The 14,182-nt window shown below is 47.5% G+C and overlaps 1 protein-coding gene across 1 annotated transcript in view; it reads right to left on the bottom strand.

The window, feature by feature from the left end:
- The window catches only part of LOC116850194 (autophagy-related protein 16-1), a 510,030-nt gene that overhangs the window by 40,824 nt on the left and 455,024 nt on the right, over nt 1-14,182 (bottom strand). The gene's annotated exons all lie outside the window — the stretch shown is intronic.

The raw sequence follows: 14,182 nt of genomic DNA, 5'->3' as shown, positions 1-14,182 counted from the left end.
TCTCTCTCTCTCTCTCTCTCTCTCTCTCTCTCTCTCTCTCTCTACTCTCTTCCTCTCTGTCTCTCTTTATTTCGATGTCTACGCGAACGGGCATTAAACTTGTCCGCCGGCGTCCATGGCGGTGCATTTTACGAGCAATTTTTTTTGTTTCGATCACAGGCCTCGCTCGATACGATAACTAACTCTGTAGGGTTCTCTTATCGAACTTTTCGAGAATATTCCGCGCGCGCGCTCGACGGTTTTTACAACGCAATCCCGTAAACGTCGACCTCCCGTCTCGAAAACGCAACCTTTAGTTATCATTCTCCCTTTTCCCCTGTGGAAAACGGCGACTGTTATCTCCTGCTAGCAAGAAGGACGCGAATCAACCCGCGCTCGCAGGATTATCAGCCCTACATTACCGCAACTAGGAAGTAACAGAATATTCGTATAATAACGCGAAGTTAATTAGTCTGAGCGTTTCCCGACGAGAAACTCTCTCTTTCTCCCTTTCTCTCTCTGCCTCTCTCTTTCTTTCTCGCTGACGTGCACAGCCAACGTTCCAGCTATCGATAGCTGGAACCGACCGGCTCGCTTTACGAGTGAATAAATTTTTCAGTGACAGAACGTATATCCCGCATTATATATTTATCGTATCCTGCATTAATGGCGCGAGTCGCTAATGAAATTTCAAGAATGATATACGGAGTTCTCAAGCTCTCTCCAAGACCGCGCGGGCTTAATGGAGCAGGAATTCAAAAGCGGACGCGACATACTCGCTCGCTCGCTCGCTCTCGCGCGCGCGCGCGCGCGCTAACGTCACTTCGGGTTTTACGAGTTAATAAATTATTTAGCGACAGCCGATGCTCCGCGCTCGTTGTTTCAATGTTGACGCGAGCGGAGCGAACGGCCACCGCGCGCGCATGTACGGCACGTACGTGGCAGTACGTAATGAAATTATAAAGTGATATATGTTGCACTTATACGGTTACGTAAACACGGTGAATTCAAGAGTAACGCCAATGCCCCGTCGGCATCGACGCGGGGCCGCTTTACAAATCAATCAAGTCGCGCGACGGACTCGCCACGGGCGTGATTTAATGACCGCCAGGCCAAGGGAGGAGAGAAAGAGAGTCGGCCATGTCTTCCGCATGCCGCCCCCGCGCGCACTCGCGCGCGCACGAACGCGTCGTTAAATGAAATTCTGAAGTTATCTCATATACGCTCCGCTCGTTCCTTTTTCTACCGTCGCGTCGTCGTTTAATGGTGAAGAATTCAAGCGTGACGTCGACAAGGGGCGGCTCGCGCGGGAGGAGGAGACGATTCGAGGGCTCTCTCGTTCCGCTCTCCCGTGTTAGGGGAGAGACGTTAAAAAGAGGAGTTCGCCAATTTTAAGGTGCGCGCGCGTCCGCCCGCCCGTCCGCCATGTGCCGGGAGAACCCGGCGCACTCTTGAAAAATGTCCTAATGTAAATTAATGGCCCGGAAGTTTAGCTGGAAGGGCTATAACGTGAAAGAAACACAGGTAGGAGAACGGCAGCCCCCGACTAGTCTAGCTTACACGAGAGCTGCCGGAGAACTTTACTCTCTTCCGCGACGATGTCGGAGGGTCGCGAGGGGTCAGGGAGAAGCTACCGGAGAGAGAGTACACCATAATCTAGGGTCTCGGCAACTTCGCCGAAAGCGCAGCGGCGAGTCTACGCTTCTTCTTCGCGCGTTAAACGGCCGAATGGACTTTACTTTCAATCGTCTCGCTCTGTTAAGAATGCGCAATATCGATACCTCTCGGGGAAGATGTCGGCGTGTTTGCGAACGTCGAATCACGAGGTATGAGAGACAGACGAGTTATAGACAGATGTTGGGTCACATCGAATCAAATCTAAGCGGTTTTTGCGAAGCAAAGTCGTATCGAAATACAGCAATTTGCAACGGCACGTTACAGTTATTAGTTTCACACTAATTCAATTATTAATGATACGATCTCTATTTAATGACGCACGTTTGATGACACTAACGACTTACCTAATTGCACTATTTGAGTTTGAGAGAAAGAAATATCTGAGAAATGTTTAAGAAAGATATTTCAAGTGAGAAAATATATATACACTCTTCGAAAACTTTAGCTTCTCGTGAAAGCAACTGTTTACTTTGTTTAAATAAAAGGATTTGGACTGAAACAAAATATGTTATTGGTATTCACCGAATATTTCTTATTTTCTAGATATTTTTTCTTTTGGACAACTTTCGTGCAACAAGAAAAATCGTGATTTATACGGAAACTTTATAACAGCGCGTTTCAGTTATTAATGATACGACTCCGGTGTAATGATACACGCTCGAGAGATAAATCCAGAGGAGATATACGAACATACTTGAAATTTCACAGCGGTATAGAAACCTCTCGTTATGACAAACGCACGGGCAGAAATGCTTTCCGCAATTATTCCTGGGAAAGCGATGAAAGCGTATTCGAGCGTTCGATAATTCTGCGTAACAATCCAGTTACTCGGCTCCACCGTGAACAGAGGTAATTCGAGATTACGGCAAATCACAAAGCACGCGACCGCAGCTGGGGAACTTTATTAATGCGAATATCCGACGTCACTGTAATCCAGCGGTCCCGCATGCGGATTATATTTCTTCGGCAACGAGTTCGAGAGGGATCGTAACGAGTCCCGGGGTATAGGATGAACTTATCCAATCACGTATTCGTGAGTATTCGTGATAATACTCGATACTGGCGGTGTATGACGCCCGGCGTGGCAAATGTATACCCGTCGTATAATAATATTATCATGCGGCGTAACATCCGCGAAGTACCCGCATCAAAGAGGGAGCTGTGAGGGTGAGCGCAGGGGGACGCGCTAGGGGTGCGTCAAACGCGCGCGCGCGGGGAGTGAAAGCTCTAACAATTCATGTGTAACGTGGAGTTTACGACGGGAGTCTTCGGGAGAGAGTTCTTTTCTGTCGTATATAAACTCGACGCCAAACGACGTCAATCCGCTCGTATGTTAAACGCAGAGGAGAGCGCGCTCCCACAAAGCCGACTACGGTAACCCGCGGTCGGAGGGAACCAACCGTTGAGGACGGAAGGGACCTCGATTGCGAGAAATTTCGATCTCCGACAAAAATCGATAATTCCCAAGAGAGAGAGCGAGAGAGAGAGGGAGGGAGGGAGGGAGGGAGAGAGAGAGAGAAAGAGAGGGGAAGAGAAAGATATCGTTCGTCGAAATTCAATTTGTCCGATGTTTTAAAGCGGACGAGAAATGTATGGCTGTTCGCGAATCGATCTTCAAAGCTAACAGAATCTCGCTCTCCCGATTTAATGTCGAATAAACAGCGCTTTGTTTTAATGGAATTTTAATTTGAGACTCGGTTGTGTTTCAATATTGCGACGCGTTGTGTACAACGTCCAAAATGAAAAGCGTGAGAAGCGGGAAGGTGCGCTCGATTCGAGTTTTCACCCCTAAAGTGTCGAGTCCGCCGAAGAATTCACAAGGAAGGGAGGAGACAAGTGGGCATAGGACATCTCGGTTACACCTCGCTTATACAGCAGTCGTTATCGTTTTCTAAAGGGCTGCTATTGTATGCGGACAACGAAGGATCGCCGATAGTCAGCCGGCCAACCGGCCGACCCTGAAAACACACGAATTACATCTATCACTCGGCCGCCCTGCCAGGGAGAGATCCCTTTATTCTACATCCGCGCGGCAAGAATCGTCCTGGGAAGGTGCACACCGCGGGCTTTGCGGAATACGCGGCCTGATATCGTCTTTTTACGATGCACTGGCCGGTGCCGGTGGAATACGCGTGGCGCGTTGTGTATGTGTGTGTGTGTGCGCGCGCGTGAGTACACCCGGTATACTTCTGCGCAATAAAAGCATAAACTTCTTCATAGTCCTAGTGCTCCATCGAGGGCGAACAGTAATGCGGCCAGCGTAGAAAAAGAGCAGCAGCGAGGCGGAGGGAGCGAGATCCCTCAAGTTGTACGGGGCTTCAATTAAAGTCGGTAAAAAGAGCGGCGGGGAAGCGGTAACCTTCCTGGAAAGCAACTAGCGACCTATGTTTTATGGCCGCCGCGCTCTCGCACTGTTTTTAAAGTGTATGCGCGGACGACTCGCCACCGAAAACGTTGCTTGCCCGGAGGAGTAAAGGTAGTCGAGAGAGAGAGAGGGAGCTCTCTCGGATAACCACGCGCCGTCCTTGTTGTCGGTGGCAACGGTGGTGGTGGCGGTGGTGGTGCAGGTGGTGGTTTCGCTCCCTCCTTGGATTTGATGTACTCGCTAATCTCACGCTTGATCTCGACTACCGCGCATTAATTTCAGTAACATAGTTATTACCGGGAGGCGCTATACCTGGATAAAAAACCGCCGGGAGTCTAAATGAAGACGAAGTGCACACGTACTGCTGGGTGCGATCGTGATGAATATCTTCCGAGATATTCGCGCAAAAGACACGCGTCGGCTGGAAAAATTCTTTAATCGCACCATCTCACGCAATATCGGTCTCTGCGATTTTAAAGAGCCCTCCTCGCGATGCACTGATGCAATTTATATGAATATGTTTCCCTCTCTGAACTTATCGCGCGAAATGAAGGTACATTTAAAGAGTTTGTTCATAACGCGCCTGAGGGGCGTGTATCAAGCGAACTATTACATACATTCACTATTTATCGAACAAAATTACATTTTTGTGTGTTTATTTCGTTATATCTAAAGTATAAAACAGCACTTTTCTGACCTTATTTTTTCCTCTCTATACCGCGTTTTCTAACACAATTTTATAAAAGTGAGTTTTTTATTTGGATGGAGGGCATCTCATTTTTCACAAAGTTATACTGAAACAATGGTTACCTCTATTGCTTCTACTATAAAGTAATATATGTAATATTCAATATCAAATTTCTCGTGAATGGTGCGGACAAGTCATATGAAACTTTGACTACGTATATAATACGAATGTATTTCACTACGATAAATGTTACGTGAAATTTTTCTATAATTTTGAGTATTTTGGTTTAAATGAATAAACTCCTTGAGCGGCTCGTAACAGTCTCTGACGTAACAAACATCCCGGATCGAAAGTTGCATTTTCAACGACTCTCTCGGGAATATCGTATCCGAAAAATAAGTACCATGTATTTCCCATGAATCAGCACCAGCTTTCTGCCGCCGTCACCTGCGGCGACTTCTGATCCGGTCAGACGTTCTATCTCTTGGGATTTCATGGTGCAGTTTCGCTTTTCCAAGCTGGAGACGCGCTCGACTGAGTATAAAACCATTAAAAAAGAAAAAGAAATTGATAAAAACACGAAAAACTTCCGAGAGCACTTTCTACGTCGTTTCGACTTAACATCGAATTACGTAAATTAACAACGGATTACGTAAATTAAAAAAGCAAGCCGGTGAGTGTTTGTCAGCCTAATGAACGTGAACATTTACAGAAATCCAGGACATTTTCCTTTTGCATCGTATCGAGCGGCACTTGTCGATTCAAAATGTTTCCGCTTTGCGGTTTTCGCTTTATCTCATTTTTCTCTTTTCATGAAATTCAGAGACTTACTGCGGAGGTTTTTAATTTAATGAGATGAGTTAACAAATATTCGAGAATCTTCTTACATCAGCTCAAACAGAGAACCGTATCTCGTGCAGTCGGAGGATTGAACCGAGTCGAACCGCGCGGAGGGGTGGTAAAAACAGCTGGCTGCCTCCGTTCCGGAGCGGTGCGGTCTGTTTCATTCGAGCGCTCGCACTTGAATTTATGCACGCGCTTCAGTGCTCGCCGCGCCGGCTCGGAAAAGGGAAAGCATCAGACGAACGCGCGACATCGAGACGCGAGATAACTCGCCCAAGTGTGTGAAAGGGTTGATCGCGTGTGACGCTCTCAGGGACAGTTGTTCTGAGCGAAGAATAAGGGAAAACGTCCAGTAACTGGTATTCGTGTATTTTAGAAACTGAAATTTGCTACTAAAACACTTATATTTCTAGCGAGATTTACTATGTTTCTTAGCAAGACGGACTTTACTGACTGTCTATTTCTAAACTACTAAAAACATGGCAAAATTTTAAAAAAATTTTATGAAAAAACTATAATATTCTCTCCACGTATACATCTTAATATTTTTGACAAATATCCCTGCAAGAGTGCCGACTACTAGAAGTTCTTCCTTATCAATCATATATATAAACTTCGTCTCGGTCAATTATATATATAATAGAATGTGTCTGTGTTCTCTATTAATTCTTGAATCCTTTGACTAACCTAGGCCAAATTTTGCATAGTTACTCTCTGAATCCCTACGGAAAATACAGGCTACATGAAACTCCACTCCCTTCTCCTGATTTCATCCCTTTGACACTTGGTGATAATTTCTGTTTAGATATTCTAGATATAGTGAGTGTAAAAAGTATTCGTACATCAAGCCTTTGTCAAGACAATCTCTGGTGTACGAATACTTTTTACACTCACTATATATAAGAAGCCCGGGTAACGCCGAGTAGTATTTTATAAAGCGCAAATATGCTAGACGATAAGTTCCTCATAACCGACTAATTACATAGTATTGCGACACAATCACGTCGCACACTGTTCCCAGCTCCTCTCCTTGACGTAGTACGATAATAATTAGAAACATATCATGGATTCTAATATCATATCATACCTTCACGTCAGAATTATTTATGTAAAATGAAGTAAAGCCACGTATCAAAGCCAAAAACGACGATAAACGCCAATTTTTCTCGTACGTAAAGTCGCAGGCGTCGCTTCTATAACCGCGCACGGCCGCACGGATCAATGAATCATTATGATTCAGTGTGCATTGAACATTTTTGTCGCGACGCAGTGAAGTCTCACAATGAAGTAATATATTATGCCGCGGGCGCACTTCGCTGCGGTAAATTATGATTATTTCGCTTGTTACACACACTTCTCTCCGATGTAACAAAGCGACTCGATTTTCGTACAACGCGACCGGCAACGTCACTTTCATACGGGAAACATTCGATTTGTATGGACTGCACAGCGACATCGCGCCGCTGACGTCAACATTAGTGTGCTCCTCGGACTCCCTTTCTTTTCCTCCTCACTTGCGCTTCACACAGCCAGACGCGTCGTTCTCTCCTCTCGCCAATGCCGCGCACTCTTTCCCGCGCAGTGCTGGCCGGCAAACGCGAGTATCAACGTCCGGCGGTCTCGCAATTTATGTAACAACCATAGGCGCCTCTATCTATACCCTATTTAAGCTAACGTAAACACGAGTACGATACGAGGGAAGCGTCGGGGAGTTACCGTGATAGCGGAGGCGCGTGCACTTGGCGGCTACCTACCTACGTCTCCGAAGAAACATGTTAAGCTCACATATGAAAACACACGACACACAGCGTGTAGCGGAGTTAAGCAAATCAGGAGTCGTCCCCTTCCTAGCAAACATTTACCGATACCTTCGCGGAAAGCGTCTCGCATCGCGGGACATGAGAAACTTATATGCCTCGCTCTAAGCACTGTTTACACATAGTAGAATGCTTGCACGCGAGTCGACGTCAGCCATAGAGCGTTCTCATCGTTCTTCACTGCCACTTCGTTAGTATAGGCTTGTGTGCGGCGCGTGTGTTTCCGTGAAGCGAAGCATGGCCTCCATCTTATCGTAATTACATCCATCCATGGGGACGATTCCGTTTTGATTTGCGGCGAACGGCCTTGCGGCGGCCGCATCCTTGCCGTCGTTGTCGTCGTCGTCAAACCACGGTCGAAGTCCGTCATCTCCGTGTCTCTGTCGAGCTGTAGATTGTAAAAAACGCACATGCGTGCCAATTCATTGGGATATTCTAAGCGAGTCGCGCAAAAAGCGCATGGAATCTAACGCTCCTTCTCGTAATCGTCGTCGTCGTCGTGATTGGCGTGTCGCATGGTAAAAAGCTTTCGGAATTTATTAAGACTTTGGGACGCAGCGAGCGCGCTCGATGCGACGAATTACGCGGATGACAGAATGAATGATCCCGCCGTGAGAGCGAACAGATGACCGGGATTATTACGGTCGCGCAGCTGCGTCTAATCGAACGAGTTGTTAATTCATCAGAATATTTCGCTTTGCAGAATATATTCTCTTTTCCTCTCTCCCTCTCAGCTTCTCTCCTCACGAGATGAAATCAGTCGCGGCTAATTGTAATTTATGCGTCGACTGACGGAGAGCTGCCTCGCTGTGATTATTTTCCTCCTCTCTGCGCGATGTGCGTTACGCGCGAGATGTGATATATATATATATATATATATATATATATATATATATATATATATATATACTTTTCTTCAAATATACATACAGAGTTACCCTTGCGCGTTTCATGTGACAAAAACAATTATCTTCTTAATTGCGGTCGTTGAAAACGTTGCTCCAAAGTCGTTATTTGTCGCGTAACGAGTAATAAACCTAAGCTGACCTAAGCGCATGCATACGCGCGTTCGTACATTTAGATACCGCGGAGAGAAAAGTACGATGTTCATCGTGATTTAATACGAACTGGGCAGGCCGGGTTTTTGCACGGCGACTTGGTGTTACCAGCTGCGCAACTAATCCGAAGTTGCAGTAGCGACCGAACTCGCAACACTCGGCCGTGTGTGTTTGACCAACTGAATAAATTTTATATTCGTCGACAATATGATCGGTTCAATTTAGTTTTTTTTAACTTTTTTTTTGACGGGGTGAGAGATAGAGAGTTGGAAAGAAGGGGTGGAGGGAGAGAGCAGACACGCGGTATCGTTTCGAATCGGTTAGCTCGCATTTACATACAGTATAACACACCGCGCGCACACAATATATTTGTAGCCGCGCTCGCGAATAGAAATATTACCACAAAGTTTCCTTGCCGTTATTCGACTTTAGCCCCCAGAGTTGAAATTAGACCCTTTTACGTTCATCTTAACGGCGGTTACAGCACGGTGATGTGATGGCGATTCTTTTCGCGATGTAATTACAGACGGCGGCGAAGAATAATTTTCGACGCGAAATATCAGCACGAAACGTCGAAGGGTCAAAGCCGAACTCCAATTAACCCTGGCCGTACCGCTTGTGTCGGCGCTATTCGATTTCTGCAGGTATAAATGCCGTTAGTCCGTTAAACGCGGGTTCTGAATATGTATTTATATCCTCCGGCTACGAGGAAACGGAAGGTACGTACCGCGGCTCGTAACCACGTTAGACTGGAATTTTAGACTTCCGGATCGACTTTTATCGAGGAAGTCCGTCTGATGCTGCGCGCTCAACAGTACAGTACTTTAACCTTGAGACCGCTAGACAGCGTGAAACCGTATCGACGCGCATTCCCAACTCTCCTGCACACCTGAGCGCAGGGAAGAATTCGGATGTTTGCGAATTTATCTTATAAAGAGAAGTCGATCGACGGTCTTCCTTGTATGTATGTGTGTGTGTATGCGCGCGCGTATGAGAAACGCGTTCAATATTAATGAGAATCACACAAGACTCCAAGATTGTGTGCGTGTGAACGCGCCAAAGAAAATGCACATAACGTTACGCGATATAACTCATAACACAGGCATGCGCCGCGATGTTTTATATCATTGTATTTTCTTGCGCGGCGCTGTATACATTACACGTTAATGTAAACCACTTTAGCGCTGTCATACGGTAACGACAGGCGGAATGATGAATTGATAAGCGCGCCGGTAATACGCGCGGCTCTACGGTGATCGACGATTAAAACTCGTCCCAAATGACTAGCTCACGGCGCATAATAACCATTTTGTCGTAATGAATGTAAATCGATTACGCTTTTTCCTAACGTCCGCGAGAAAATTGCGTGACGGCGTCATTAATCAAATTAGTCATCTCGGGTTGTTCACCCGCTCAAAAACAGCCGCGTCTGTTGGCGCAATTAGCGCTAAACGCGACCGCCTTGCCGCGATCTTCCACGTACGTTCCTTGAGACGATACGGAGATGCGCGTTAGCATTGTTCACGCGAGAGGGAAATCGGATGATCACGGTGCGCGCATAGAAGTACACATTATGAAACGCCCGACTAGAAATTTAATCTGTGTTCTCGATCAGGTTGATCCAGTTTGTATAATGGTTGTACGCCCTAATTATTAAAAATTCCTGTTACTAATAAAGTCCTAGTCGCCGTGCTACGTGACATGTGATTTATCGTGTGTGAGATGGTGCTGTCTCATGACTCGATAACATCATCTTTATTTAGCGCGTTTTAATTTTTCTTTCATACTTCCTGTAATACCAAAGACGGATTATTATCTTGTTTATAAAGAATAAATAGCGTACAAGCGAGATAACTGATTGGTATCGACCTGATCAAGACCACGGGGTAAACTTGTAGTCCGGCACAAGTACGCTGGCACAAGTACGACGGGTTCTGATTAAGGCGAGTTTAAGGGTATGAAAGTGCTCGAGCGCCCTACGACGGGTCTGTTGCTTTTATTTCGCTTCAATCTGCTTATTTTGTGCTGCTCGCTAAGTCGAGCTAATCTCGGCCCTCCTTTAAACACGCAACTTTCTACCGAAATTAAGCGAAACTTGTAATTGCCGAAGGAAGAAACTTGCTTGCTCCTGCGCTCGCTTACTTATTTACTCACTTTGAGACTTTACGTGTCCGAAAATCTCGCGGAGCACAACGGGCCCGCGCCCAGAAGCAGACACCGGCCTTGGAGTCGCGGCACGCGAGGATGCGATTCGCTCGTGCAAAAATGTTTGCGCGATGCACGCATACCTACACGCGCGCATGCATGCCATGAGGGAGCCGAAGCCCGTCCATGCGCCCATGCGTAACACAAAGGTGCTCGAAGACTTTTATCGAGAATGCTTGGGCGTGATCCAAGTATTCAAGCACTCTCGGCGCCGTCTCTTCTTCGCCCGCAGCCTAGTCAACCTACATTTCTCAAGGCTGCGTTGAAAAGACAGAAAAGGCCATTTCCTTCGACGTTTTCTCGCGCGCCTCCACCTCGTCCCTTCACACCTTCGCGGCACATCGTAGCGATACATGGACATTCAAAGCCCTCCCGTTTCACCGTATTCGCGATTCTCGTAGAGGCAGAGCCTCGTGGCAGTATGCGAGGATTTACGGTAATATATCCATGACGAGTCGTGCACGCGCCGCACTTCTTCGAGAGCGACGCGGCTGGATTAGTCGCGGAGTCGCTCGCTCGGATGCTCGTCGCCAAAAGTGGACGGAGAAATATGTGTTACAATTGAAAAGTCATAATTCAATCAGTGGCGAGAACGCGCGATCACTTTCACGAAACGAGCTTTCCCACTGCATCGCGGATGGCATGCGCGGAACGTTCACCAGCATTTCAACACTTGACCGGCTTCAGGGTACGGCGGGCTTTCGGGTGAAAGAACGCGGGATAGGTTTTCGTAGCGGATCAAAGTGAATGGAGCATTTGAAAGTTCAAGTATGTTTGTCCTCGGAGAAGTCGCGCGCGCACGCCTAAAAATAGCTCGCGCGACGTTATGGGAAATATTTCGACGCGGGGCTCTGTTCATCTCTCGACGGCGAAATTTCGCGCGCAGGCGCGATCTCGTTCCTCGGTTTTACGCTCACGTTCACCGCGAAAGGGAAAAAGAGAGAGACACGTAGATAGAGGGGGGGACAGAGGGAAAATCTGGAGTTGAAGCAGAATAAATAGAATTTACAAATGTTGAACTCTTTGATCTTCCGGCAGTTTCTGCCACGATTGCGGATCGCCCAGCAGAGTCTGTTCAAACGAGAGTGTCTCCTATCGATTCGCGATTGATATTTTTACGTGTAATTTAATAAGAAATCCAAACGTGCGCGCGCGCGGGGAAGAGAGATACGAGCTTCTCGTATATCCACCGTACTTCCACGCACGCACGCACGCACACACACACACACACACACACACATATTCCTCACGCAGAGTACAGCGGATTACGTTGTCATCGTCGTGCGAGAAATGAAATCGCACCACTCGATGATAAGTTGACCGCGTGAGCAGCGCTGCACGCGTGATTGGAATTCCGCGGAAAGAAGCGGCTCTGTGGCGATGATTATGAGCGTACCCGTTTTCGATGTAACGTATTTGCGTGTCCGGTAACATTTAAATATTTATGTATATCCTGGGCTAACCTCGGAATTGGAGGTCGAGTTTGTACCTAAATCAACATTCCATTATTCTCCGCGACGGAAGAAGAGTCCGCCGAGAGATTTATACCGCCTGGTGTACGTGCGCGAGTGAGTGCGATACGAGCGGGGATACATGTCCTGAATTTACGCAAGATTAAGTTCTATATTACTCCGCTACCGCAATTATGTGCGTATAATGCCGCGCGTATATTCAATGTGTCACGATGAATCGGCTCTCTAATCTTCGTAATGACATAAACATTTATAATTGTAGATACGGGGGCTCGTTTCGCTGCCCCGGGGCAGTAAAGTCGAGAACGCCTCGCGAATGTGATCACGCTTGCACGATCTGAAAGCCCGAGAACGCGCGCACAACCGGGACCAGTCTTGCGTGCGCTTACGTCACCGAACTCGCAGCGCCGCGTTAATGTGAGGGTTAACAATACGGCAAAAAAATCACCTTACCTTGTTTCGCAAAAAAAAACGCCTCTCACCTTTCATCCCGAAAATTGACGGTTATTTTCGGACCCCGAATGCTAGTCTGTCCGTGTGTCCCGTAAGTTCATCATTTCTTTTATGAAGTGACCCCTCTCCCCTCTCTCTCTCTCTCTCTCTCTCTCTCTGTCTCGATGATGTGTACCGAAATAAATACCGTTGTGGTTGAATTACTCGTCCCCCGGAAATAAAAGAAGTCGCGCCGGTTGAAATTCTTAACGAGGAATTACTCTCCCGGCGAAACTAGTTTTCTTGGGCGAGTTGCGGCTTATGTACGTGCGAAAATAATACGCTGTAAGGATAATGCGATGCTCGACGGAGGAACGGCGCAAAGCGCACGTTTATACGTAGCAAAAAAATAGGGAGGAGGGGGTGGGAAGGCAGAGGAAAGAAAAAACGGTACACGCATTTTCGATTACGCGTCGTAAACGCAATGGCTCTGGTGCAGTTATTAGCGCTATTGCCGATGATAACGTTAATTACGTTCACGAAGACGCCGCACGACTAATCGACGACGATCGACTCTGAGGCACATTATCGTCGAAACGAATCGTCGGTCGGACTCTTTCTCTCAGACGCTTCTTCCTCGTCTTCTTCACCGGGCGCGCGCTCGATTGATACCGTAGTCGGAAAATGACACAATTTAAAAAGCTCGCGACTAATTAAGTGACCGCGATGTGAGAGCCTTTTTAGATAGACGGAAAAAGAGAGAGAGAGGGCGAAAGCGCGATGTTATATTTTCTCGTTGGTTATATTTTACGAGAAGCCATAAAAGTCGGGCACTCTCCGCGGCAATAAGGGGAACACATTCTTCCCTTTATTTGTCCGATACGTCGGCTAACAAAGGATGATCGGCTGTAACGATAATAATCAATCGTACGGTCGAGGAATCTTACGGGCGCGCGGCGGAGTAATTCGACGAACGCGGAACCAATTAAGAGCAAGTAATACGGCAGTGCATTAGAGACGCCGGCGCCACTTCGCGAGGCATTAAGCACCCACGACCCGCCTCGTAGCACGAATCAAATGCACTGAATCAGCGGAAACGCCGGGGCGTCAGTCCCGGGGAGATTCCATGGTGCATCCTCGACACCTCTCCGCGGCCTCGGCAGCGTTGTATGAGAGAGGCAGAGAGAAGCAGAGAGAGAAGGAGGGAGGGAGGGAGAGAGAGAGAGAGAGAGAGAGATGAGAGCCGAGCGCCGCGGGTGATACGGAGGCGTCCGAGCGAAATTACGTGCTTCTATTGCTGATATTCTTCCTAATTATTGGATCGGCCGACTACCAGAGACGTTCGATATGACGGACAGGAGGGATCGGTCCTCGGCACTCTCGAACGATGCGCTCTGGGCTATGCCGGAAGGGGGCTGCGAATAGAACGAAAACGACGACGTCGACGCGAGGGCGGGGGTCCACAGATGCTAGGTAAATCTAGGCAGCGGTTATTTAATAGAAGATATACTGAAGAGTACTGCAAACGCGCGCTCCGCCGCGGCATGCTACTCTGTAAGTGCGGAGAGTGCGCGCGAGGAGGAAGAGGAACCGAACTAGGAAGACACGGAGGAGCAAGAGGAGGCGGGGGAGGAGGAAGAGGAGGA

This window comes from Odontomachus brunneus, unplaced genomic scaffold (genome assembly GCF_010583005.1).
Source record: "Odontomachus brunneus isolate Ranch 3 - 2012 unplaced genomic scaffold, Obru_v1 Obru_scaffold_136, whole genome shotgun sequence".
Lineage (NCBI taxonomy): Eukaryota > Metazoa > Arthropoda > Insecta > Hymenoptera > Formicidae > Odontomachus > Odontomachus brunneus.
The sequence above is the reverse complement of the archived record's forward strand: the minus strand, read 5'-3'. Positions and strand labels throughout refer to the sequence as shown.